We start from the raw sequence: 27,213 nt of genomic DNA on the forward strand, positions 1-27,213 counted from the left end.
CATCTCATTAATTGTGTTCTTCATCCCCAAAAATTCTGTTTGGTTTTTTTCTTTTAGAGTTTCAATCTCTTTGGTGAAGTACTCCTTCTGCTCATTAATTTTATTCCTGAGATCATTGAACTATCTTTCTTAGTTTCCTTGTAACCCATTAAGTTTCTTCACGGCAGCTATTTTGAATTCTCTGTCAGTTAAACTGTAAACTCCTGTGAGACTGTAATCTCCTTTAAGTTTGGTTTCTGGAGAATTGTCATTCTCTTTCTGTTCTGCAGTGTTCCTGTAGTTCTTCATGGTTCTTAATGTGTTGATCCTCTGCCAGCACATTTTTGGTAGTAATTATGTTTCTTTTTTGCATAAGTCTTTGGTTACTTTGGTTTTGAGCTCCTTCTGACTGTATTTGAGAGCCTATACTTTCCACCCTCCACTGCCTCTGCTAGAGGTATCATCAGTGCCCTCCTTGTGCTGCTTGTGCCTTTGAAGTTGCTGGTGCCCTGCTGCTTATGATGTCACTGCAGTCTCAGGTGTCACCACTGAGGTCATCAGACTGCAAGCACATATGCTGCTTGTATTACCCCACTGGCTTTCAGTGGGCTCTCCACGGTCTTGAATGCTGCTGCCACATGCACCAGCTGCACTGCTGCTCCCGGGTTTTCTGGGGGTCCTGTTTGCGCCATTGCTGTGGGATCTGGGTTCACGGGTATCATTGTTGCTGCTGGGGTCTTGGGGACCTGGAGACTTGCATGGAGCCCCTGCTGCTGATAAAGCTGGTGTTGGGGGTGCAGCCATTGGGGGCTGGGTCACAGGTTCCGCTGTGGTTCCTGAGGATTCTGTTCCCAGGTTCCACCTGCCACTGCTAGGGGAGTAGGAACTAAAGAGGGAGTGACTGTCATTGCTGCTCACTTGTGCAGCTTCTGGTTGCTGGTGTGAGCTGGTGTGTGTGGAAAACTCAGGTCAGCGTGCCCCCTCCAGCCAGGAAAATCTGATTTTTGTCTATCGTCCCCACTGTTGGAAAGGCTGGGGATAGGGAAGAGGGGCCAGGTCACCAGCTCTTCTCTGTGTCTTGAATCCTCGGGATGTGTGCACCACCCACCACTGCTCGTGATGGGCACTGTGGCTATGCCACAAGTGCCATGTCTACCCCTGCAGCCTCTGTTCACAAGCATGTACACCAGCTCTACATTTTGGATGGCCACTTCTGGGGGAGGGGGAAGGGGCTGGGTCACTGACTCTGCCCTGTGTCCTCAGTTCTCTTGATACTTGTGCTACTCACCACCATTAAGTGTGCAGGGACTAAGCCACACATGCCATGCCTGCCCATGTAGCCTTTGTTTGCCAGCAGGCACCAGCGTAAAGCTTCGTGTTTTGAATCACTGCTGTCAGGGGAGGGGTAGGCTGTTCCCCTAGTTCCACTGCCTCTTGGCGGTCCAATCCACCCACTTTCAGATGTATAGATGCATGGATCACTTAGGCATTCTGTTGTGCTGTGTAGGGAGTCCTTTTTTGGTCAATGGATGTCTGATCAGTTGTAACTTAGAGGGGAGAGACAACGGGAAGAACTCACTCCCTCATGATGCTGATGTCACCCTTTATTGTAGTTTTAATTTGTCTCTGCTTTATCATGACAGAAGTTAAGCTTGTTTTCATATGTTTAAGTGTCATTAATAAATCAGTTTTTTGCAAAGTGATTGTGCCTTTTTCTCACTTTTCTATCTGTTTCTTTACCTTTTTATTTCTTGATTTTAGTAGCTCTTTATACATCACAGATAATAAACATTTTAAATGTTATAAACGAAAATATTTTCTCTGTATTTTCTACTTGCTATGCAAATGTCTATGGTGCTTTTGGTGTGCAAAATTATTATTTTTTTAAAGATCATTTTATCAAATCAGATTTCTTTTCTATGTTGAGTGATAGTTATAAATTCTTTCCCCACACTCAGGCTAGACAATAAATCACCATATATTCTTCATTTTTTACATTTAGACCTCTGATCCATTGAGTTTATTTTTGTATGTGGTGAGATATACATTCAATTTTATCTTCATCCACCTAATCATTCAGTTATTTCATGCTATTTATTTAAAAAGTTCATCTACCCTGTGATTTGTGATGCCATCTTTATAGTATAAAAAATTATCTTACATTATCTGGGCCTATTTCTGAAGTTTGCATTCTATTCCACTAGTGTGTCTATTTGTGTGCCAATTCCACACTGTTTTAATTATGAAAGTTTTATAACAAATGTTGTCATCTGGTATGATTAATCATCACTCATTACTCTAATTTTTCAGAGCTTGCCTAGACATTCTGGATTGTTTAATTTCCATATGAGCTTTAATATTAACTTTCCTAGTTCCATTTTAAAAGTCAGTTTCTATTTTGATGGGATCTCTTTAAATTTATAAATTAACTTAGGAAGAAATTAGCTGAATTTTTAGAAAATACTTTCTCCAATCTATATACTAATTTAGATTATGGCCAGTCTGTCTCCTGGACTTTACAGCCAAACTTATATAATCACTTTCATGTCTTCTTTGTCACAGTTTATTGTTCATCTCATGAGAATCGATTTTGCAGCTCCACCACCTACTGAAACTGTTCTCTGTAAGTTCATTAGTGACTTCTTAATTGTCTAATTCATCAGTTCTCAAAATTTTTGGTCACAGGGTCCCTTTACACACTTAAATATTATTGAAAACCCCAATGAGCTTTCATTTATATGAGTTGTATCTATCAATATTTATCGTCTTGGAAATTAAAATTGAGAAAATTTTTAATTATGTATGGATTTATTAAAAAATAGTAAACTAATTACATGTTAGCATAAGTAACATAACCCTATGAAAAATAGTTACATTTTCCTCCAAAAATGAAGTTAATGAAAAGAGTGACACTGTCATAATGTTTTAAATCTCTTTATCCTCTGGCTTAGTAGAAGACAACCAGATTCTCATCTCTACTTATGCATTTAATCTGTTGCAATGAGTTGCTTTGCTTGAATTACGCAAAGAAAATACATATCCTCATACAGATAGGCAACTTCAATACAGGAAAGTTTTCAAATAGTAGTGAACATTCTTCTTTGATACTATGCTACAACTCAGTAAGTGGTAGTTTCTTAAGTTTAGTTGTAATGTGGAGTCAGAAATGATATCATTGAATGTTTCATATGCTATTACATTAATATCCACTAGTCCTTCTTGCACTTTGAATGAATATTTTATCCATGCTTTATTTTCTAACATCAAGCATAGGTCATTTGCAAAATATTGGTTCCCTGAATTGTGCGGATTTTCCAAATGTTAATACAGTATCAAAAAATCACATTCTTTAATAATCCCTACAAGTCTTAGCAGAAAAGGCTCTAAATATTGAGAAGGTGTTGACTTCCAGGGGTGGATGCAAGTTTTCCAAAGTTCTGATATTCACTTGAAAGCTCAAATTTTATCATTAGCAGCAAATACCACCTGTTTTTTCCTTGACATGACAAGTTTGAGAATATCCAAGTGTGAATAATGCTAGTGTGTCTGGCAGTCATTCTTTCAAGTAAAAATGTTATTCCATGAAAAAAGTGTCTAGTTCAGCTTCCAATTCTAGCAATTGCATAAGTGCTTTTCCTCAAAGCAGCTGTCTCCTATCAGTGCGCAGCAGAAGTGCTCTCTGTATACTTCCATTTCATCACATGGATTATTAAAATGGTCAAAATTTAACAATATTAATAATTTCTACTGCTTCATCAAGGACATTCTTAAGTAAAACTAGCCTTTTTTTCCCTAAAAGTGTATAATGGTGAACAATACAATGACTACTTGTACAATTTGGTGTCGCTAGCCTGATCGAGCCAGCCCTTTTTGTCTAGAGGTTAAGATTCGGTGCTTTCACCTACACAGCCCGGCTTCATTTTCCAGTCAGGGAACGATACCACCCATCTGTCTGTCAGTTCTCATACTGTGAAGTCTGCAAGTTGCTGTGAGCTGAAAGCTATGCCACTGGTATTTCAAATACCAACAAATTCACCCATGGTGGACAGGTTTCAGTGGAGCTTCCAGACTAAGACAGACTAGGAAGAAGGACCTGACCACCCTCTTGTGAAAAAGCTGGCCATGAAAATCCTATGAATAGCAATGAAGCATTTGTCTGATATAGTGCCGGTAGGTGAGAGGATGGCACAAAAAGATGGGGCAGAGTTGAACTCTGGGGTACACAAGGTCACTAGGAGGCAGAATAAACGCCACAGCACTAAAAACAAACAGCAAAGTTTGATTTATGCTAAGACACCAGCAATTTTACCCACTATTATTTTGCACCATCGGTAAAAACATAAACACAGTAAAAACAGCAAATGGCACATTAATATTATTGTGGAAGTAGTTTTGGCTTCACAAAACCATTGAAAGAGTCTTATAGACACTGAGATACCCATGGACCACACTTTAAGAACTATGTTTCCAGCCCTAACTCCCTTTGTGGCATTTGAAACAGTTTGAGAATGCTTTTCTCATAATTCTATCTTCCTCTGCACACTATAACATCATTTTGTTTGTTTTCTTTTCTCCTATCTTTCTGTCTGCTCCTATTCATTTTCTTCATTTTCTGCTTTACTCTCACACTTCCCCAGGATTCTGTTCTTTCCAGTTGCTTGTACAGTTTTCCTGGCTTACTTTATCCACAGAAAAAACCAAAATCTATCTACCAACGACACTCAAAAACTATTTCTATCCAGGTTATATCTAGATCTCTAACTCAAGCTATATGGGGATATAGAAATGAACGTTAGACATATATCTCAAATGCCATCTCGCCAAGATTTCACTCATCACCTTTCTCCCATCTCCATTTTTCCCTCCTCCTACATTTTCATTTCTCAAGTGATGGCAATGGTGTCTCCCATTTACCCAAACAGAAACCTGAGAATCATTTTAGATTTCCTCTCCCATAGCCAATCAACACAACCTGTCCTTAATATTTCTCACATCCCAGTCTCTCCACTCCCTCACTTGCTTTCTTAGTTTAAGCCTTTATTGCTAATCATTCTTAAGCCCACATCTCCTTCTCTCCTATCTCTGTGGAAGAGATGGGAGAGATATCCAAGACACAGCTTTACTTCCTTAAGTGAGCAGGGTGCACACAAGGCAACAAGAACTAAAGATTCTTCTCCAGATCTCTATGTCCAACTACTCAGAGAATTCCTTCAAACATTGCTTTTCCGTTATCTTCTCTGTATCTTCTTTGTTTTCTGCCTTGTTTGACTTCCTAATCATTTTACTTTTTTTCTCTTCTCCTTTGGCCTGGGCCATTTTGTGTTGCTACTCAAAATTCTCTACCACATTTGCGATTGAATTATTTGGACAACCAATAAGGCGGTGCCTCAAGGAATTTTGTCCACCTTCATGACTCGTTAGTAGCCATGGCTCACAAATTCAACCCATGCCCTCAGAATATCCCCTCTGTCGCATCTTTCAAAAGCATCTTACATATAATTTTCATCTTAGGTCAGTGGTTGTAACCTTCAATGTCTGTGAATAGAGTTCAGGGTTTCCACAAACTTTAAAAGTTTAAAAAAATTTAAGTATAACATATACAGTAAAGTGTACGAATCTTAAGTGTATAGCTTGATGAATTTTTACAGATGTATACACTGCTGTAATGAACACTCAGAAAAAGGCACAGAACACTCCAAATATCCAGAGGGCCATCTATTGCACCCTTTCTGTCAGTAATCCCCTATGGGTAACCACTGTTCTGACTTCTATAACCACAGATTAGTTTTGCCTGTTTTGGAATATCATATAAATGGAAGCGTATAATATGTACTCTTTTGTGTACTCTTTTGGGTCTGACTTCTTTCAATCAATGCTGCTTCTATAGGATCCATCCATGTTGTTGCATTTATCAGTAGTTGGTTCTTTCTCATTGTCACAGCGTTCCACTGTATAAATATCAAAAAATAAATTTACCTTCTTAATGTTGATGAACATTTGGTTTGTTTCCAGTGTTTGGCTATTATAAATAAAGTTGCAAAGAACCTGAGTGTCTATGCTTTTTCATGGATATAAACATTCATTTTTGTTGTACTTATACTTAAAAGAAAAATCTGAGAATCTTTTTAGACTTCTTTAGTATATACTGTCAAAGATTTTTTCAAAGAGATTGTATTCATTCACAAAGTCATCCACAATATTAAAAATGAAAGAAATGCAATGTAAGAAATGGAAGAAAAACTAAACTTTTGTCAAAAATTAGTATTAGTGGTCATAGTTGCAGGCCAACGCACATTTTCTATTAGGGTCAGTTAGTAAATATTTTAGGCTTTGTGGGCCATATATGATCTCTGTTGCATATATTTTTAACAACCTTTTAAAAAATTTAAAATAATTTTTAGTCCACAAAAACCCAGCTGCAGGCCAGATTTTGCCCATGAGCCACAGTTTGCCAAACCCTGGACCTAATAATTAAATGTGTTCCGGTAAGTTTGCGGTGATTATCTCATTTTAGTATTCATTTTTATATCTCTATTGACTCATAGTGTTTAACACTTTTCCTTATGTTTTTTATGCGTTTGGATGTCCTCTTGTGTATTTTCTGTGGTACATCTTTTCTAATCATTTGCCTATTTTCAATTTAATTCTTTTCTTACTTGATTTCTAGAGTTCTTTTTATAGTCTACATATGAGTCCTTTGCCAAATATATATATTTAAAATATTTTCTCCCAATCTGTGTTTAGCTTTTTACTCTCTTAATGAAGTTCACTTTGTCACTGTTTACTTTAATAGTAAGCAATTTTTGTGTCCAGTTTAAGAAAAATTTTTTTATCTAAAGTTCAAGAGGATAAACCTCTCTGTTTTTTGTTTTACTTTGTTTTTTCTTAATAGCTTGACGATCTTAGTTTTCACATGTAGGTCTAATAGACATCTCAATTTAATTTTTATGTCTGATATAAGAGGGGTTGGATTTTATTTCTCATACGGATATCTAATTGATTCAGCACCATTTATTGAAAAGATTATCCTTGCCCACTGAATTGGAATGGAATCATTCCCAAAAGTCAGGTGACCTTATGGATGTTGTTGCTACGGGACTATCTGTTCTATTCTAATATTCTGTCTTTGTACCAGTATTACGACATCCTAATTGGTGTAACTTTATGCTAAGTCTTGATATCTAGTGGAGTAAGTCCTTTAACTGTGCTCTTCATCAAAATTGTCCAGGCTGTTCTAAGACTTTTTCATTTTCATTTAAAATTGAAATTACCTTGTTAATATTCAAAACAAAATATACTGTTTTTTTTTAAATCAGGATTACATTGAGTTTACAAACCAGTTGAATGAGAATTCAAGTTTTAACAATATTCTGGCTTCTGATCCATGTACCTATGTGTATGTACATGTAAATATTCCTCCATTTACTTAGGCCTTCTTTAATTGATTTTGTAGTTTTCAGTTTAGGTGTCTTGTATATCTTTGTTAGATTTATCCCTAGGTATTTGATTTCCTAGAATGCTTTTGTAAACAGTATTAGTACTTCATAAATTTATTTCCACAAGTTTATTCCTAGTATACAGAAAGACATTTGATTTTTGCATATTTACTCTGTACCAAGATATCTGGCTAAATTCATTTAGCATTTCTAAGAGTTTGTTAATAGATTCATTGGAATTTTATGCATACCCAGTAATGTCATGATAATAAATTTATTTCTTCTTTTCCTATTTTAATGCATTCTTTAATTTATTGTTATTTTATTGCACTGAAAGGACTTGCAAAACGATGTTTAACAAAAGTGGAGGTAACGAGCATCTTTTTCTTGAGTGGAATAGTGGAAAAGTGTTCAATATTTATTTCAACACTAAGAATAATGTTTTGTTTTTTGTTTCTTGGGATTTTTTTTTAAAGATTGACACCTGGGCTAACAAGTCTTGTCAATCTTTTTTCTTCTTCTTCTTCCCAAATCCCCCCAGTACATAGTTGTATATCCTAGTTGTGAGTGCCTCTGGTTGTGCTATAGGGCACACCGCCTCAGCATGGCCTGATGAGCGGTGCCATGTCTGTGCCTGCGAACTGAACTGGTGAAACCCTGGGCCACCAAAGCGGAGCATGCGAACTTAACCACTCAGCCATGAGGCCGACCCCTAAGAATAATGTTTGTTAGTTGTAGGTTTTGTGAAATATCTTTCATCAGATTAAGGAAGTTCTCTTTTATTCTGTATTTGCTTGGATTTTATTATAAACAGTTGTGAATTTTATCAAATCCTTTTTCTACATCTATTGGGATGTTCATAGGATTTCTTTCTTTGTGCTGTTAGCATGGTAAATTAAATTTTTGAATTTGTAATTAATCTTATATTCTTACAATAAATTCCACTTGGTAATGGGCTCTTTTTTCCTATGTCATTGAATTCTTTTTGATAAATAGAATTTTTGCATGTGTTCTCATTTCAAGTTTAAAATTGTATACAGTGTGAAGAGATGAGATTCCTTTTTTTGCACATGGCTATCTAATACTTCCAGCACAATTTATTAGAAAGATTATCCTTTCCCCCTTGAATTGTTACATCACCTGTCTCAAAAATCAACTGACCATATGTGTTTTGGTCTATTTATGGACTGTCTGTTCTGCTCAGGAAATCAATATGTCTATATTTATGCCACTTTCACAATGTCTATAGTAATGTAGCTATAGTAAGTATTGAAATTATATAATGTGAATTCTCTCTATTTCTTTCTTTCTTCTTCTTCTTCTTTTTTTTTTTTTTTTGCTGAGGAAGATTGTCCCTGAGCTAACATCTGTGCCAATCCTCCTCTACCTTTTATGTGGGTTGCTGCCACAGCATGGCTGATGAGTTGTGTAGCTCTGTGCCAGGGATCCAAACCTGTGAACTCGGGCCACCGAAGCAGAGTGTGCAGAACTTAACCACTATGCCACGGGTTCGGCCCCTGAATTTTCTCATATTGCTCTTCTTTTCAAAATTATTTTGGTTAGTCTAGGTCCTTTGTATTTCCATATAAATCATAGAATTGCACCATAATATTTGTTAAAAACTCCAGGTGGAATTTTGGCTGAGATTGCATTAAATCTGTGAATCAATGTGAGGAGAACTGACATCTTAACAATGAGGAATAAGTTGATCCCTGAACACGGTATATTTAATGTCTCTTAACATTGTTTTATAGTTCATGTTCTTGCACATATTTTAAAAAATTTTTTCCTAATTTTTATCCCTAGTTGTTTTTAATTTAATATTTAATTATACATTCTTATTTCACAGAAATACAATTGATTTTATGCTGCAAACTTGTTAAACTCATTTAATATTTCTAGCGTTCTGTATATTCCTTTTGATTTTTTATATGGATGATCATGAGATCCATAAATAAAGACAGTTTTGCTTCTTATGTCCAATCTGTACAATTTATATCTATTTGTTGGTTTTTTGCATGAACTGGCACCTCCAGCACAGTGTTAAATAAAATGTATGGTAAAGGCGGAAAAACTTGCATCATTCTTTAACTGGGGAAAAGACATTCAGTCATTCACAATTAAGTACAATGGTAGCTATAGTATTTTTGTTTGCTTGCTTGTTGTTTGTTTTGGTAGGTGCCGTTTCAGATTGAGGAAGTTCCCATCCATTACTAGTTTGTTGAGAGTTGTTATTACGAACAGATATTGAATTTTTTTTTAATTTTTATTTTTTTCGGATGTACATCATATTTCAAATTCTGGATACATTACATCATGTTCACCACCCGAACACTAATTATAGTGCATCCCCTCACATGTGACCCTAATCACCTCTTTTGCCCTCCCGCCTCCCCCCTTCCCCAAAGGTAACCACCAGTCCAATCTCCAATGCTATGTGTGGGTTTTTTTGTCGTTTTTATCTTCTACTTATGAGTGAGATCATATGGTATTTGACTTTCTCCCTCTGACTTATTTCACTCAGCATAATACCCTCAAGTTCCATCCATGTCGTCACAAATGGCCAGATTTCGTCATTTCTTATGGCTGAGTAGTAGTCCATCGTGTATAAATACCACATCTTCTTTATCCATTCGTCCCTTGATGGGCACCTAGGTTGCTTCCAAGTCTTGGCTATTGTGTATAATGCCACAATGAACATAGGGGTGCAAGTATCTTTATGCCTTTGTGTTTTCAAGTTCTTTGGATAAATACCCAGCAGTGGAATAGCTGGATCATATGGTAGATCTATCCTTAATTTTCTGAGGATACTCCAAACTGCTTTCCATAGTGGCTGCACCAGTTTGCACTGCCACCAGCAGTGAACAGGGGTTCCCTTCTCTCCACACCCTCTCCAACATTTGTTATTTCCTGTCTTGTTAATTATAGCCATTCTGACCGGAGTGAGGTGATACCTCATTGTAGTTTTGATTTGCATTTCCCTGATAGCTAATGATGTTGAGCATCTTTTCATATGCCTGTTGGCCATCTGTATTTCTTCTTTGGAGAAAGCTCTGTTCAGATCTTTTGCCCATTTTCTAATTGGATTGTTGGGTTTTGTGTTGTTGAGCTTTATGAGTTCTTTGTATATTTTGGATATTAACCCCTTATCTGATATGTGGTTTGCAAATATCTTCTCCCAATTGTTAGGTTGTCTTTTCATTTTGCTGATGGTTTCCTTTGCTGTGCAGAAACTTTTTAGTTTGATGTAGTCCCATTTGTTCATTTTTTCTTTTGTTTCCCTTGCCCAGTCAGACATGGGACTTGAAAATATGCTGCTCAGACCAATGTCATAGAGCGTACTGCCCATGTTTTCTTCTAGAAGTCTCATGGTTTCGGGTCTTACATTCAAGTCTTTAATCCATTTTGAGTTGATTTTTTTGTGCGTGGTGTAAGGGAATGGTCTACTTTCATTCTTTTGCATGTGGCTGTCCAGTTTTCCCAACACCACTTATTGAAGAGACTCTCCTTTCTCCATCGTATGCTCTTGGCTCCCTTGTTGAATATTAGCTGTCCATAAACGTGTGGGTTTACTTTTGGGCTCTCAATTTTGTTCCATTGATCTGTGTGTCTGTTTTTGTGCCAGTACCATGCTGTTTTGGTTACTATGGCTTTGTAGTATAATTTGAAATCAGGGGGTGTGATACCTCCAGCTTTGTTCTTTTTTCTCAGGAATCCTTTGGCTATTCGGGGTCTTTTGTTGTTCCATATAAATTTTAGGATTCTTTGTTCTATTTCTGTAAAAAATGTTGTTGGAACTTTGATAGGGATTGCGTTGAATCTATAGATTGCTTTAGGAAGTATGGACATTTTAACAATGTTAATTCTTCCAATCCAAGAGCACGGAATATCTTTCCAGTTCTTTGTGTCTTCTTCGATTTCTTTCAACAATGTTTTATAGTTTTCGGTGTACAGATCTTTCACCTCTTTGGTTAAGTTTATTCCTAGGTATTTTATTCTTTTTGTTGCAGTTGTAAATGGGATTGTATTCTTAATTTCTCTTTCTGCTACTTCGTTGTTAGTGTATAGAAATGCAACCGATTTTTGTACATTGATTTTGTATCCTGCAACTTGCCTGTATTCCTTTATTATTTCTAAAAGTTTTTTAGTGGACTCTTTAGGGTTTTCTAGATATAAAATCACGTCATCTGCAAAGTGTGACAGTTTCATTTCTTCTTTTCCAATGTGGATCCCTTTTATTTCTTTTTCTTGCCTGATTGCTCTGGCTAGGACTTCCAATACTATGTTAAATAAGAGTGGTGACAGCGGGCATCCTTGTCTGGTTCCTGTTCTTAGAGGGATAGCTTTCAGTTTTTCTCCATTGAGTCTATGAGATGATCATATGGATTTTCTTTTTTAATCTCTTGATATGGAAAATTATATCAGTTAATTTTTTAATGTCAATGAATCTTCTATTTCTGGAATAAACAGCATTTGATCATGTTGCCTTAATTTTTTGGTTACTGGTGGGTTGAAGCTGCTAAAATTCTGTTTAAAATTTATGCATCAATGTTCATGAAGGGCATTCGTCTATAGTTTTCCTATTATGTATTTGTCCAGTTTTGGAATTGAGGTAACACTGGCCTCATGGAATGTGTTGGGAAGCATTACTTCTTTTGTTTTTAGAAAGAATTTAGAATTAGAATAATTTCTTTCTTAAATGTATGGTAGAATTCACCACTGAAGCCATTCAGGCCTGGCGTTTTCATTGTGGGAAGATTTTGAACTGCAACATCAATCTCTTTAATAGATACACAGTTATTTGGGTTTTCTATAACTTCTAAGGTGACCTTTGATAAGTCTGTATCTTTTAAAGAATTTATCCGTAACATCTAAGTTGTCAAGTATATTGGCTTAAAGTTTTTCACATATTATTCTCTGTTAATATTTATAGGATCTGTAGTGCATTCTCCTACTTCATTCCTGATGTTGATAATTTGTATCTCGTCTATTTTTCCTGATCGATCTGACTGGATTTTTATCAACTATATCACTTTCTTGATTTCATTGTTTTTTCTTTATTGCTTTCCTATATACTTCAGTGATGTATTTTTATCTTTAGTATTTGCATTCTTTTGCTTTACTTTGGGTTAAATTTGATACTTTGTCTAGTTCCTTAGGGTAAAATCATAGGTCATTGCTTTTAAACCTTTCTTCTTTAGTAATATAAGTATTTAATGCAATGAATTTTCCTGTAGGCATCACTTTAGCCGCGTTCCAAACATTTCGAGATGCTGTTTTTATTTTCATTCATTCAAAAATACTTTATAATTTGCCTTGTGATTTCTCCTTTGAACCATGAGTTATTCAGAAATGTACTGTTTAGTGTCCAAATATTTGGAGAATTTCCTTATGTATTTCTGTTATTTAAATCAATATTGAAGTTAATGACATCATTATAAAATATATTTTATATTTCATAAAAATAATTGATAAATTAATAGTTATTAAGGTAAATAAAATGGTCTACATTGCTAAATGTCCTGTGTGCCCTTGGAAAAAATGGTATTCTGCTATTTTTGGACAGATTATTCTCCACATATTAATAGCACGTGTTGGCTGATAATGTTGTTCAAGTCCTCCTTGTTTTTATTGGTCTTTTTCCTCCTAGTTCCATGGATTACTGATGAAGGGTGTTGAATTCTCTGATTATATCTGTGGACTTTTTTATTTCTACTTTCAGTTCTATCAGTTTTAGTCAATGTATTTCTAACCTATATCATTAGGTGCACATTTATGACTCAAATGAACTTTTGATAAATTTAGATATTATGATATTAAAATAGACACATCCGCTTTCTTTGATTTGTGTTAGCATAATATAACTTTTTCCATGTCTTGCTTTCCTGTAATTGAGATATAATTCACATATGTTCACAATTTTAAAGTGTAAAATTCAGAGATTTTAATTTTTCCAGATTTATTGACATATAATTTCATTCTAATATTGTGTAAGTTTAAGGTATACAACATGATTTGAGATATATATATATATATATGATTACCATAATAAGGTTAGTTAAAAAATCCATCACCTCACATAATTACCTGTGTGCATGTATGAGGTGAGAACATTTAAGATCTACTCTCTTAGTAGCTTTTGAATATGCAAGTATTGTTAACTGTAGTCACCATTCTGTACATTAGATTCCCAGAGCTTATTCATTTTATAACTTGAAGTTTGTACCCTTTGACCAACATTTCCACATTTCCCCCACATCCTGGCCCCTGGATAACACCAATTACTCTTTGTTTCTATGAATTTGGCTTTTTTAGATTCTACCTATAAGTGAAATCATACAATACTTGTTTTTCTCTGCCTGACTTAGTTCACTTAGCATAATGCCTTCCAGGTTCATCCATGTTGTTGCAAATGGCAGGACTTCCTTCTTTTTTGTGGTTGAATACTATTCCATTCTGTGTGTGTATATATATACATCTTCTTTATCCGTTCATCCATCAACGTATGTTGATGTTGTTTCCATGTCTTGACTATTGTGAATAATGCTGCCATGAACACAGGGGAGCAGATATCTTTTCAAGATAATGATTTCATTTCCTTTGGATATATACCTTTGGATCATATGGCAGTTCTGTTTTTAGTTTTTTAAAAAATCTCCAAACTGTTTTCCATAGTGGCTATACCAATTTACGTTCCCACCAACAGTGCACCAGGGTTCCCTTTTCTCCACATGTTTGCCAACACGTATTATCTCTTGTCTTTTTGATAATAGCCATTCTAACAGATGTGAGGTGATATCTCATTGTGGTTTTTATTTGCATTTCCCTGATGATTAGTGATGTTGGTCACCTTTTCACATAACTGTTGGCCATTTGTATGTCTTCTTTAGAAAAGTGTCTATTCAAGTCCTTTTCCCGTTTTTAAAAATTTTTAAATAAGCTTTTCATTTTGAGATAATTGTAGATTCATATGCAATTACAAGAAATAATAGAGAGATTCTGTATACTCTTTTCTGTTTTCCCCATAGTAACATCTTCCTTTACCCATTTTTTAGTTGGGTTATTTGCTTTTTGCTGATGTCATATGAATTTCTTATATATTTTGGATATTAACCCCTTATTAGGTATATGGTGTACAAATATTTTCTCCCACCCCATAGGCTGCCTTTTTACTCTGTTATTGTTTCTTTTACTGTGCAGAAGCTTTTTAGTTGGATGTAGAGCCACTTGTTTATTTTTGCTTTTGTTCTGGGTCCTTTTGGTGTCATATCCAAAAAATCTTCACCAAGACCAATGTTAAGGAGTGTTTTCCCCTAGGAGTCTTATAGTTTTAGGTCTTATATTTAAGTCTTTAATCCATTTCAAGTAAATTTGTGGTGGTGTAAGTGATATAAGGTAAGGGTACAATTTCATTCTGCTGCATGTGAATATCCAGTTTTCACAACACCATTTCTTGAAGAGACTATCTCCTCCCCATCGAGTATTCTTGGCCCCCTTGTCAAATATTAATTGACTGTATACGCAAGGGTTTATTTCTAGGCTCTTGATTCTGCTCCATTGGTCTATGTGTTTGTTTTTATGCCTGTACCATACTGTTTTGATTACTATAAGTTTGTAGTATAGTTTGAAATCAGGAAGCATGATGCCTCCAGCTTTGTTCTTCTTTCTCAAGATTGCTTTGGCTATTTGGGGTAATCTTGGTTCTATACAAATTTTAGGATTGTTTTATCTAATTTTGTAAAAAGTGCCATTCACTGCTCGCTTCGGCAGCACAGATACTAAAATTGGAATGACACAGAGAAGATTAGCATGGCCCCTGTGCAAGGATGACACGCAAATTCATGAAGCGTTCCATATTTTTTAACTCCTCAGACAAGGGAAACAATAGAAAGAATAAACAAATGGGACTTCATCAGACTAAAGAGCTTCTTCAAGGCAAGGGAAAACAGGATTGAAACAAAAAAAGAGCCCACTAATTGGGAAAAAATATTTACAAGTTATATATCTGACAATGGGTTCATCTCCATTATATATAAAGAACTCACACAGCTCAACAACAAAAAAATCAAACAACCTGATCAAAAAATGGACAGGGGACATAAATAGACATTTCTCCAAAGAATATATACGGTTGGCCAATAGACACATGAAAAGATGCTCATCATCACTAATCATCAGGGAAATGCAAATCAAAATTACACTAAGGCACCACCTTACACCTGTTAGAATGGCAAAAATATCCAAAACAAAAAATGATAAATGTTGGAGAGGTTGTGGAGAAAAAGGAACCCTCATACATTGCTGGTGGGAATGCAAACTGGTGCAGCCACTATGGAAAACAGTATGGAGATTTCTCAAAAATTAAAAATAGAAATACCTTATGACCCAGCTATCCCACTACTGGGTATCCAAAGAACTTCAAATCAGCAATTCCAAAAATCCCATGCACCCCTATGTTCATTGCAGCATTATTTACAATAGCCAAGATGTGCAAGCAACCTAAGTGCCCATCAACTGATGATTGGATAAAGAAGATATGGTATACATATGCAATGGAATACTACTCAGCCATGAAGGATAAAATCGTCCCATTCACAACAACATGGATGGACCTTGAGGGTATTATGTTAAGTGAAATAAGCCAGACAGAGAAAGATGAACTCCGTATGACTCCACTCATAGGTGGAAGTTAAACACATAGACAAAGAGAACTGATTGGTGGTTACCAGGGGAAAGGAGGGGGTGGGGGGAGGGCAAAAAGGGTGAAGTGGTGCACCTACAACATGACTAACAATAATGTACAACTGAAATTTCACAAGGTTGTAAACTATCATAGTCTTAATAAAACAATTTTTTTAAAAAGTGCCATTGAAACTTTGGTAGCGATTCCACTGAATCTATAGATGGCTTTGGGTAGTATGGGCATTTTAACAATATTGATTCTTCCAATCCATGAACATGAGATATCTTTTCATTTATTTGTACCTTCTTCAATCTCTTTCACCAAAGTCTTGTAGCCTTCAGTGTACAGATGTTTCACTAACTTAAATTTATTCCTAAGTACTTTGTTGTGTTTGATACTATTGTAAATGGAATTATTTTCTTTATTTCCTTTTCAAATTGTTTGTTGTTAGTGTGTAGAAATGCAACTGATTTCTCTATGTTGATTTTGTATCCTGAAACTTTATTAAATTAGTTTGTTACTTTTAATAGTTTTTTGATGAAGTCTTTAGAAATTTCTGTGTATACAACTATGTCATCTGTAAACAGAGTCAATTTTACTTCTTCCTTTCTGATTTGGATGTCTTTTCTTTCTTTTTCTTGCCTAATTGTTCTGGCTAGGACTTCTTGTACTATGTTGAATAAGAGTAGCAAGAGTAGGCATTTTTGTCTTCTTCCCGATCTTAGAGGACAAGATTTCAACCTTTCACTGCTGAGTATGATATTAGCTGTGGGCTTGTTATATAAAGACTTTATCGTGTTGAGATACATTCCTTCTATACCCAATTTGTTGAGAGCTTTATCATAAAAGAATTTCAAATTTTGCAAAATACTTTTTTTGCTTTTATTGATATGATCATAAGATTTTATCCTTCATTATATTAATGTGGTGTATCACATTTACTAATTTGTGTAGGTCAAATCATCCTTGCATCTCAGGGATAAATCCCACTTGATCATGGTGTATGTTCCTTTTAACATTCTGTTAAATTCAGTTTGCTAGTATTTTGTTGAGGATTTTTTCATCTATATTCATCAGGGCTATTGTCCTGTGGTTTTCTTTTCTTGTAGTGTACTTATATTGTTTTTTCTCAGGGCATGCTGACCTTGTAACATGAGTTTGGGAATGTTCCCTCCTCTTCAATTTTTTGGAAGACTTTGAGAAGGATTGGCCTTCATTCTTTAAATGTTTGGTAGAATTCACTAGTGAAGCCATCTGGTCCTGGGCTGTTCGTTGTTGAGAGGCTTTTTATTATTGCTTCAAACTCCTTACTCATTATTGTTCTGATCAGATTTTCTAATTCTTCATGATTCATCTTGGTAGGTTGTATGTGTCTAAAAAAGTATCCATTTCTTCTAGGTTATCTAATTTATTGGCACATAATTGTTCATAGTAGTCTCTTATGATCCATATATTTCTGTGGTATCAGAATTGTAATGTCTCTTCTTCCATGTATAATTTGGTCAGAGGTTTTTAGTATATTCACAAAGTTGTGCAACCATCACCACTAACCAATTTCAGAATATTTTCATCACCCAAAGAGAAACTACTTACCTATTAGCAATTATTACCCATTCCTCCTCCCCCTAACCCTGGGCAAACAGTAATCTACTTTCTGTCTCTATGAGTTTGCATATTCTGAACACTTTATATACAGAAAGTCATACACTATATGATCTTTTGTGTATGACTTCTTTCAAATAACATAGTGTTTTCAAAGCTCATCCATGTTTTAGCACATGACCGTGCTTCACTCATTTTTATGGCTGAATAATATTCCATTGTATGACTATACCACAATTTATCTATTCTTCTGTTTATGGGCATTGGAATTATTTCTAGTTTTTTAAATTATGAATAATGCTGCTATGAACATCCATATGTAAGTTTCTGTGTAGACATATGTTTTCAGTTCTTACAGGTATATCCTAGGAGTGGAAATCCTGCATTACATGATAACTCTATGTTTAACTTATTTAGGAATTGCCAACCAGTTTTCCAATGCAGCTGTACTATTTTAAATTCCCATCAACCACGTAGGAGAGTTCTAATTTTTTCATATCCTCATCAACATTTGTTATTGTCTGTATTTATGATTATACTCATCTTAGTATTTGTTAAGTGACATCTCATTGTGGTTTTGATTTGTATTTCCTTAATGGCTAATGATGCTGAGCATACTTTCATATTAATATCAGTCAATTGTATGTCTTCTTTAGAGAAATTTATATACTTTGCTAATTTTTAATTGGATTATCTTTTTGCTATGGAGTTGTAAAAGATCTTTATATAGCCTAGATAAAAGACACTTAGATGATATACGATTTGCAAATATTTTCTCCCATTCTATTAATTGTCTTTTCACTTTCTTGATCTTGCATTTGCAACACAAAAGTTTTTAATTTTGATGAAGCCCAATTTATCTATCGTTTTTCTTTAATGGTTTATGCTTTTGGTCTCATGTCTAAGAAGGCAGGGTCTTGAAGATTTACTCCTATGTTTTTTTCCTTAGATTTTTATAGTTTTAGCTCTTCCATTTAGCTCTTTCATTCATTTTAAGTTAATTTTTGTAGATGTTGTGAGGTAAGAGTCCAACTTCATTCTTTGTGAGCAGATATGCAATTGTCCCATCATCATTTGTTAAAAAGGCTATTCTTTCCCCATTGAATTGTATAGGCATCCTTCTCAAATAATGAGTGACTATAAAATAAGAGTTTATTTTTGGACTCTCAATTCTATTCTGCTGATCTACAAGGCTCTCCTTATTTCAATACCACACAGTCTTAATTACTGTGGCTTTGTAGTATGTTTTGAAATGCGAAAGTGTGAGTGCTCCAACTTTGTTCTTCTTTTTCAATATTGTTTTGGCTATTCTGAGTCCCTTGCAGCTCCATATAAATTTTATAAGCAGCTTGTCAATTTCTTTTATATATATATTTTTTTGAAAGTCTTGGGGTTTTTATAAATTTCAGAAAAATAAGTCATTTAAGATTTTGATACATATTACATTGAATCTTTAGAACAATTTGTAAAGCATTAACAAATTAAGTCTTCCAATCCATGAACATGAGATATCTTTCCATGTATTTAGATATTCTTTAATTTCTTTCAATTTTTCTTTTGCAATTTTCAGTGTACAGATCTTGCACTTTTGTTAAATTTATTCCTAAATATTTTATTACTTTTTGATGCTATTGAAATTGGAATTGTTTTATTTCATTTATAGATTTCCCATTGCTATTATATACTACTACAATTGATTCTTTCATATTATCTTTTATCCTAAAGACTTGCTGAATTCATTTCCTAACACAAGATCATGTAATCTTCAAATAAAGATGGTTTTACCTCTTCCTTTAAAATCTGGATGCCTTTAATTCTTTTTCTTACTTAAATGCTCTGCTTAAACTCCAGTATAATGTTGAATAGAAGTGGTGAAAGTAAACTTCTCCCTTTTTGATCTTCGTTTTTCATAATGAAGTATGATATTAGCTGTAGGTGTTTTGTAGATGCCTTCTATAAAGTTGAGGAAGTTCCCTTCTGTTTCTTGTACGTTCACTGTTTCATCACAAAAATGCAATGGATTTTGTCCTTTATTCTATTATTATGGCCTGTTGTGTTGATTAATTTTTGTATGCTGACACAGCCTTGCGTCCTTTGGATAAGTCTCATTTGATATGATGTATACTCGTTTTGTATGTTGCTGGATTTGGTTGGCAAGTATGTTGTTGAGGGTTTTTTTTTTGCCTATATTAATAAAAAGTATCTGCCTGTGGTTTTCTTTTTGTATGATGTCTTTGTCTGTTTTTGGTATCAGGGTAATACTGGCTTCATAGAATGAGATGGGAAATGTTCTTTCCTTTTCTATTTTTTGGAAAAGTGTTTGATGAAAACGTTTTTATGACCACAAGGAGAAATTCTATAGCTATCACTACCCCTACCTACCCAACAACATATGCCTAGGCAAGAACTAATCAACTGTCTCTACATGCTTACTCTGGCAATAGTTGGAATCTCATGTAGTTGCAATAATATAATATGTAGTCTTGTGTGATTGGCTTTTTCACTTGGTAATGTTTTTAAGGTACATCCATATGGTGGCATGTATCTATGATTCCTTTTTTAAGCCTGAATAAGATTTCATTATAAGAATATACCGCCATTTACTTTTTTTCATTCTTCTACTCATGGGCATTTGAGTTGTTTTCATTCTTTTTCATCGTGAATAATCCTGCTATGAACAGTTTGTGTTTGAACACCTGTTTTCAATTCTCTTGGATACATAACTAAGGAATTCCTGGGTCATACTGTAACTGTCAAATTGTTTTCCAAAGCTAATGTACCATTTTAAATTCCCATCATCCATATAGGAGGGTTCCAATATCTTCATATCATTACTGACATTTTTTGTTGTCAATGTTTACGATTATACCCATCTTAGTGTGTGTAAAGTGTTATCTCATTGTGGTTTTTATTTGCATCTCCCTAATAGCTACTGATCCTTTTCCCAATTTTAATTGGGTTATCTATCTGTTATTATTAAATTGTAAGCATTTTCATGTATTCTGGATGAAAGACATATAGAAGATATATGACTTGTAAGTATTTCCTGCCATTGTGTCAGTTATCCTTTCACTTCCTTGATGGTATCATTTGCGGTGCAAACATTTTCAATTTTGATGAAGTTCAATTCATTTTTATTTTGTCACTTGTCCTTTTATTGTCATATTTAAGAAAACATTACCAAATCTATAATCATAAGGATGTATGCCTATCTTTTCTTCTTAAAATTGTCTAGTTTTTGCCTCTTACATTTTGGTCTTTGATCCATTTTGAGTTAATTTTTGTAGATGGTGTAAGAGTCCAATTTCATTCTTTTGCATGTTGGTATCCACTTATTCCAGCACCATTTGAAAAGACTATTTTTACCACATTGAATCATTGTCTTTGTCCTTCAGACTGCTATGACAAAATCCTATAAACTGGGTGGCTTATAAACAACAAATATTTATTTCTCACAGTTCTGGAGGCTGGGAAGTCCAAGATCAGGGCACTGGCAAATTCAATATCTAGTGAAGTCTCACTTTCTAGATGGCCATCTTTTCACTATAATCTCACATCACAGAAGGGCAAGGGAGCTTTCTCCAGCCCTAATGGAATAAGGGCACTAATCCCATTCACAAGGGCTCATCTCTCATGACCTAATCACTTCCCAAAGGTTCCTCTTAATATCATCACCTTTGGGTTAGGATTTCAACATATGAATTTTGGGAGGGACACAGTCATTCAGACCATAGCAATGGTCCTGGCAGCCTTGTTGAAAATCAGTTGACCATAAACACATAGGTTTACTTGTGGACTCTCAATTCTATTTCATTGATCTATCTATCTATTTTTGTCAGTACCACATGGTCTTGATTATCATTGCTTTGTAGTAAGTTTCAAAATCAGGAAGTATGATTTCTCCTACCTTGTTCTTCTATTTCAAGATTACTTTGGCTATTCTGAGTCTTTTGCAACTCCATATGAGTTTTAGAATTGGCTTGTCAATTTTTACAAAGAAGTCAGCTGGGTTGCTGACAGGAATTGTGTTGACTCTTTAGTCTACTTTGGGCATCTTTTCCATCTTAACAATTTTAAATCTTCTGATCCATGGACATGAGCTTTTTTCTATTCATTTAAATTCTCTACTTTTTTCAACAATGTTTGGTAGTTTTCAATTTAAAAAGTTTGGATTTCTTTTTTAAAATTTATCCTTAAGTACTTTATTCTTTTCAATGTTATTGTAAATCGAATTGTTTTCTTAATTTCATATATTGGATTGGACATCAATCTTGTATAATGCAATTTTCCTGACTTATTTACTAGTTCTACTAATTTTTTAGTGTATTCTTTAGGATTTTCTGTATACAAGATCATATTATCTGCAAACATAGATAGCTTCAAGTTCTTTTCCAATCTAGATGGCTTTTATTTTGGTTTTTTTTGTGTCATTGTCTTCTCTAGAAATTCTAGTACAGTGATGAGTAAAAGTGGCCAGAGTGCACAGCCTTGCCTTGTTTCTGATCTTAGGGGGATACCAAGAGGTCTTAGGAGGTCTTTCGTCGTTAAGTGAGATGTGAGTTGTGAGTTTTTCATAGATGTCCTTTGTCAAACTGAGGAGTTCTCTTCTATTAATAGTTTACCGAGTGTTTTTATCATGAAAGGGCAATGGAGGTTTTTCAAATGTTATTTATGCATTTATTGAGGTGATCATGCATTTTTTAAAATTCTGTTGATGTTAAACCAACCTTACCTATCTGGGATAAATCCCACTTGATCATGGTGTGTAATTTTTTATGTTGCTTGGTTCAGTGTGCTAGTATTTTGGGGAGTATTTTTGCATCCATGTTTCTTTTTTTGCTCAAATATAATTGACATATAACATTGGTTAAGTTTAAAGTGTACAAAATGTTGATTTGATACATTTACATATTGCAATATGATTACCACTATAGCGTTCGTGAATACCTCTATCACATCATATAATAATCACTTCCTTTTTAGTGGTGGGAACAATTAGCATCTAGTCTCTTGGCAACTTTGAAGTTTATAATACAGCATTGTTGACTATAATTACTATGCTGTGCATTAGCTCTCCAGTACTTATTTATCTACTTGTTCCAGGTTTGTACCCTTAAACAACATATCCCCAATTTCTCCCACCCCACACCAAGCCTTTGGTAACCACCATTCTAATCTCTGTTTTTACAAGTTTGGCTTTTTTAGATTCCACATATAAGTGAGATCATACAATATTTATCTTTCTCTGTCTGACTAATCTCATTTAGCATAATGCCCTCAAGGTTCATCCATGCTGTTGCGAATGGCAGGATTTTTCTTTTTTCTCATGGCTGAATAATATTTAATATTATATATATACCACAACTTCTTTACCCATCAATCTGTTGACTGACACTCAAGTTGTTTCCGTATCTTGACCACTGTGAATAATGCTGCAATAAACATGGGAGTGCATATATCTCTTCAAAACCCAGTTTTCTTTTCCTTGGAATATATATCCAGAAATGGAATTGCTGGATCATATGGTAGTTCTATTTTGAATTATTTGAGTAATGTCCATACTGTTTTCCATAATAGGTGCACCAATTTATATTCTGGCCAGCAGTGTAAAAGGGTTCCCCTATCTCTACATCCTCACAGACATTTGTTAGCTCTTGTCTTCCTGATGATAGCTATTCTAAAAGGTGTGAGGTGATATCTCATTGTGGTTTCGATTTGCATTTCCCTGATGATTAGTGATTTCGAGCATTTTTTCATGTACCTGTTGCCTATTTACATGTATTTTTAGAAAAATGTCTATTTAGTTTCTCTGCCCATTTTTTAATTGGATTGTTTGTGTTTATGTTATTGAGTTATATGAGTTCTTTATATATTTTGGATTTTAACCCCTTATCTGGTATATGGTTTGCAAATATTTTCTCCCATTCCATAGGTTGCCTTTTTATTTTGTTGATTGTTTCTTTTGCTCTGCAGAAGCTCTTTTTAGTTTGAGGTAGACCCATTTGTTGATTTTTGCTTCTGTTGCTTGTGCTTTTGGTATTGTATCCAAAAAGTGATTGCCCAATCCAATGTTGAAGAATTTCTCCCTATGTTTTCTTCTAGGAGCTTTATGTTATCAGATATTATATTTAAGTCTTTAATCCATTCTGAGTTAATTTTTGTGATTGATGTATAGAGGTGCAATTTCATTTTTCTGCATGTAGTTATGCAGTTTTCTCAACATCGTTTGTTCAAGAGACTGTCCTTTCCCCTTAAGTGTTTTTGGCTCCATGTGAAATATTAGCTGACTGTATATGCTAGGGTTAATTTCTGGGTTCTCTATTCTGTTTCACTGGTCTGTGTGTCTATTTTTATGCCAGTACCATACCGTATTAACTACCATATCTTTGTTATGTAGTTTGAAGTGTGATGCTTCTGGCTTTGTTCTTCTTTCTCATAATTTCTTTAGCTATTCGTGGTCTTTTGTGGTTACATACAAATTCTAGGATACTTTTTCTACTTCTGCAAAAAATGCCATTGGATCTGTGCCAATCTTCCTCTGTTTTGTATGTGGGTTGCCAACACAGCATGGCTGACGAATGATGTATGTGTATGCCCAGATGCGAATCCGGAAACCCAGCCAACCAAAGCAGAGTGCACCAAATGTAACAAGTACGCCACAGGGCTGGCCCAAAATCATTTATATTAAGTGATAATATATTAGCATTTGTGTGAAAAATAAGGGGAAGGATGTTTGTACATTGAAAAAAATGCCATTGGAATTTTGATAGGGATGTCGTTAAATCTATAGCTGGCTTTGAGTAGTATGGACATTTTAACAATATTAATTCTTCCAATCCATGAACACAGGATATTTTCCATTTGTTTGTGTCCTCTTCAACTTCTTTCATCCGGGTCTTGTAGGTTACATTGTACAAATCTCACATTTATTTGGTTAAATTTATTCCTAAGTATTTTGTTGTTTTTGAAGCTCTTGTGAATGGGATAGTTCATTTCTTTTTCAGATGTTTTGTTGTAAGTGTATAGAAATGCAACTGATTTCTATATGTTGAATTTATATCCTGCAACTTGATTGAATTCATTGATTAGTTTCAATAGTTTTTTGGTTGAGGCTTTAGGGTTTTCTACATATAAGATCCTAACACCTGCAAATAATTACAATTTTACTTCTTCCTTTCCAATTTGGATGTTTTTTTATTTCTTGTCTTTCCTAATTGCTCTGGCTAGAACTTCCAGTACTATGGTTAATAAGAATAGTGAGAGTGAGCACCCTTGTCTTACTCCTGATCTTAGAGGAAATGCTGTCAATTTTTTACCACTGAGTATAATGTTAGCTGTGAGTTTGTCTTATATGGTCTTTATTATGTTGATATATGTTCTTTCCATACTCAATTTATTGAGGGTTTGAATCATGAAAAAAATGTTGAATTTTGAAAGATTCTTTTTCTGCATCCATTGAGATGATTGTATGATTTTTATCTTTCATTCTATTAATATAGTATATCACATTTATTGATTTGTGTATGTTGAGCCATCCTTGCATCCTGCAGATAAATCACACTTAGTTATGGTATATGTAAAGTTAGGTTGTTTATTTGAGATCTTTCTATTTTCTTATATGTGTTTATTCCTATAAACTTCTGATATATTGTTTCCATTTTCATTTGTTTTGGGATATTTTTTATTTCTCTTTTGATTTCTTCTTTGACCCATTGGTTGTTCAAGAGTGTGTTGTTCAATTTCCACATATTTGTAAATTTTCCAACCTTCTTCTTTTTGTTGTTTTCCAGTTTCATAACATTGTGGTCAGAAAAGATACTTGGTATAATTTCAACATTCTTAAAATTTGCTAAGACTTATTTTGTGACCTATCACATGATCTAGCCTAGAGAGTGTTCCATGTGTACTTGAGAAGAATGTATATTCCACTGCTGCTGGATAGAATGTTCTATAAATGTCTGTTAAGTTATTTTGGTCTAATTTATTGTTCAAGTCCATTGTTTCCTTGTTGTTTTTCTGTCTGGATGATCATTGCTGAAAGTGGGATATTGAAGTCCCCTACTGTTATTGTATTGTTGTCTATTTCTCCCTTCAGATCTGTCAGTATTTGCTTAATATATTTAGGTATTCTGATGATGGGTGTATATATATATTTACAATTGTTTAATCTTCTTGATGAATTAACCCTTTTATCATTATATAATGACTTTGTTTGTCTCTTGTTACCATTTTTTGGCTTAAAGTCTATTTTGTCTGATATAAGTGTAGCCATCTCTGCTTTCTTTTGGTTTCACTTGCGTGGAATATTTTTTTCCATCCCTTCACTTTGAGCTTATGAGTGTTCTTAAAGCTTAAGTGAGGCTCTTATAGACAGCACATAATTAAGTTTTGTTCTTTTAATGAAGCCAGTCACTCTGTGCTTTTTGATTGGTGAATTCAATCCATTTATGTTTAGAGTAATTATTGATATGTGAGAACTTACTAATGCCATCTTAATAATTGTTTTCTAGTTGATTTTTTATTTCCATTGTTTCTTTTTCCCTATGTCCCTGCCTATCTTTGTAAATTGGTGATTTTCCGTGGTGATATGCTCTGTTTTCCTTTTCTTGATTTTGTCTGTCTCTGTTCTAAGTTTTTGCTTTATGGTTACCATGAGGCTCACATAAAACATCTCATAGGTAAAACAGTCTATTTTAAGCTTAAAGCAACTTAATTTTGATTATCTACAAAAGGTTCACCCTTTTACTCCCCTCCTTTAAGACTTTTGGTTCATTACTTATTTCCTTTTATATTGTGTATTTGTCAGTACATTATAGTAGCTATAATTATTTTTCATACTCTTTTCCTTGACCTTTATACTATAGTTAAGTGATTAATCCACCATCTTATTACAGATTTAGAGTTTTCTAAGTCTGTTTGTATATTTACCTTTACTAGTGTGTTGCCTACTTTTGTATGTTTTCATATTATTGATTAGCGTCTTTTCATTTTTACGTGAAGAACTTTCAGCATTTCTTGTAAGGCAGGTCTAGTGGTGATAAACTCCCTCAGCTTTTGTTTGTCTTAGAAAGTCTTTATTGCACCTTCCTATCTGAAAGAAAATTTTGCCAGATAGAGTATGCTTGTCTGGCAATTTTTTCCTCAGTACTTTGAATATGTCTTACCACTCTCCCCTGGCTTGTAAGGTTTCTGCTGAAAAATCTGCTGATAGCCTAATGGGGGTTCCTTTGTACGGTACAATCTTTTCTTCCTTGTCTACTTTTAGAATTCTTTTTTTATCTTCGATTTTTGACAGTTTCATTATAATGTCTCTTGGAGAAGGTCTTTTTGTATTGAAATAATACGTGATCAATTAGATTTGTAAACTTGGGTGTCCAATTCTCTCTCTAAGATTGGGCATTTCTCAGCTATTATATATGTAAATATATTTTCTGCTGGCTTCTCCCTCTCTTCTTCTTTTAGAATCCCAATTATTCTAATATTTGTGCTTTGCATGGATTCCTGTAGATCACA

At 34.4% G+C, this 27,213-nt stretch overlaps 1 protein-coding gene and 1 non-coding gene across 2 annotated transcripts in view; both read left to right on the forward strand.

Annotated features, from left to right (window-relative positions):
• Window positions 1-27,213, forward strand: part of HTR2C (5-hydroxytryptamine receptor 2C) — a 307,873-nt gene that overhangs the window by 247,697 nt on the left and 32,963 nt on the right. The window lies entirely within an intron of this gene.
• Window positions 15,170-15,276, forward strand: LOC111771669 (U6 spliceosomal RNA). The gene has a single exon (XR_002805597.1). It is a non-coding gene; the product is annotated as a U6 spliceosomal RNA (small nuclear RNA).

The sequence above is a fragment of the Equus caballus genome, chromosome X (assembly GCF_041296265.1).
Source record: "Equus caballus isolate H_3958 breed thoroughbred chromosome X, TB-T2T, whole genome shotgun sequence".
NCBI classification, from domain to species: Eukaryota; Metazoa; Chordata; class Mammalia; order Perissodactyla; family Equidae; genus Equus; species Equus caballus.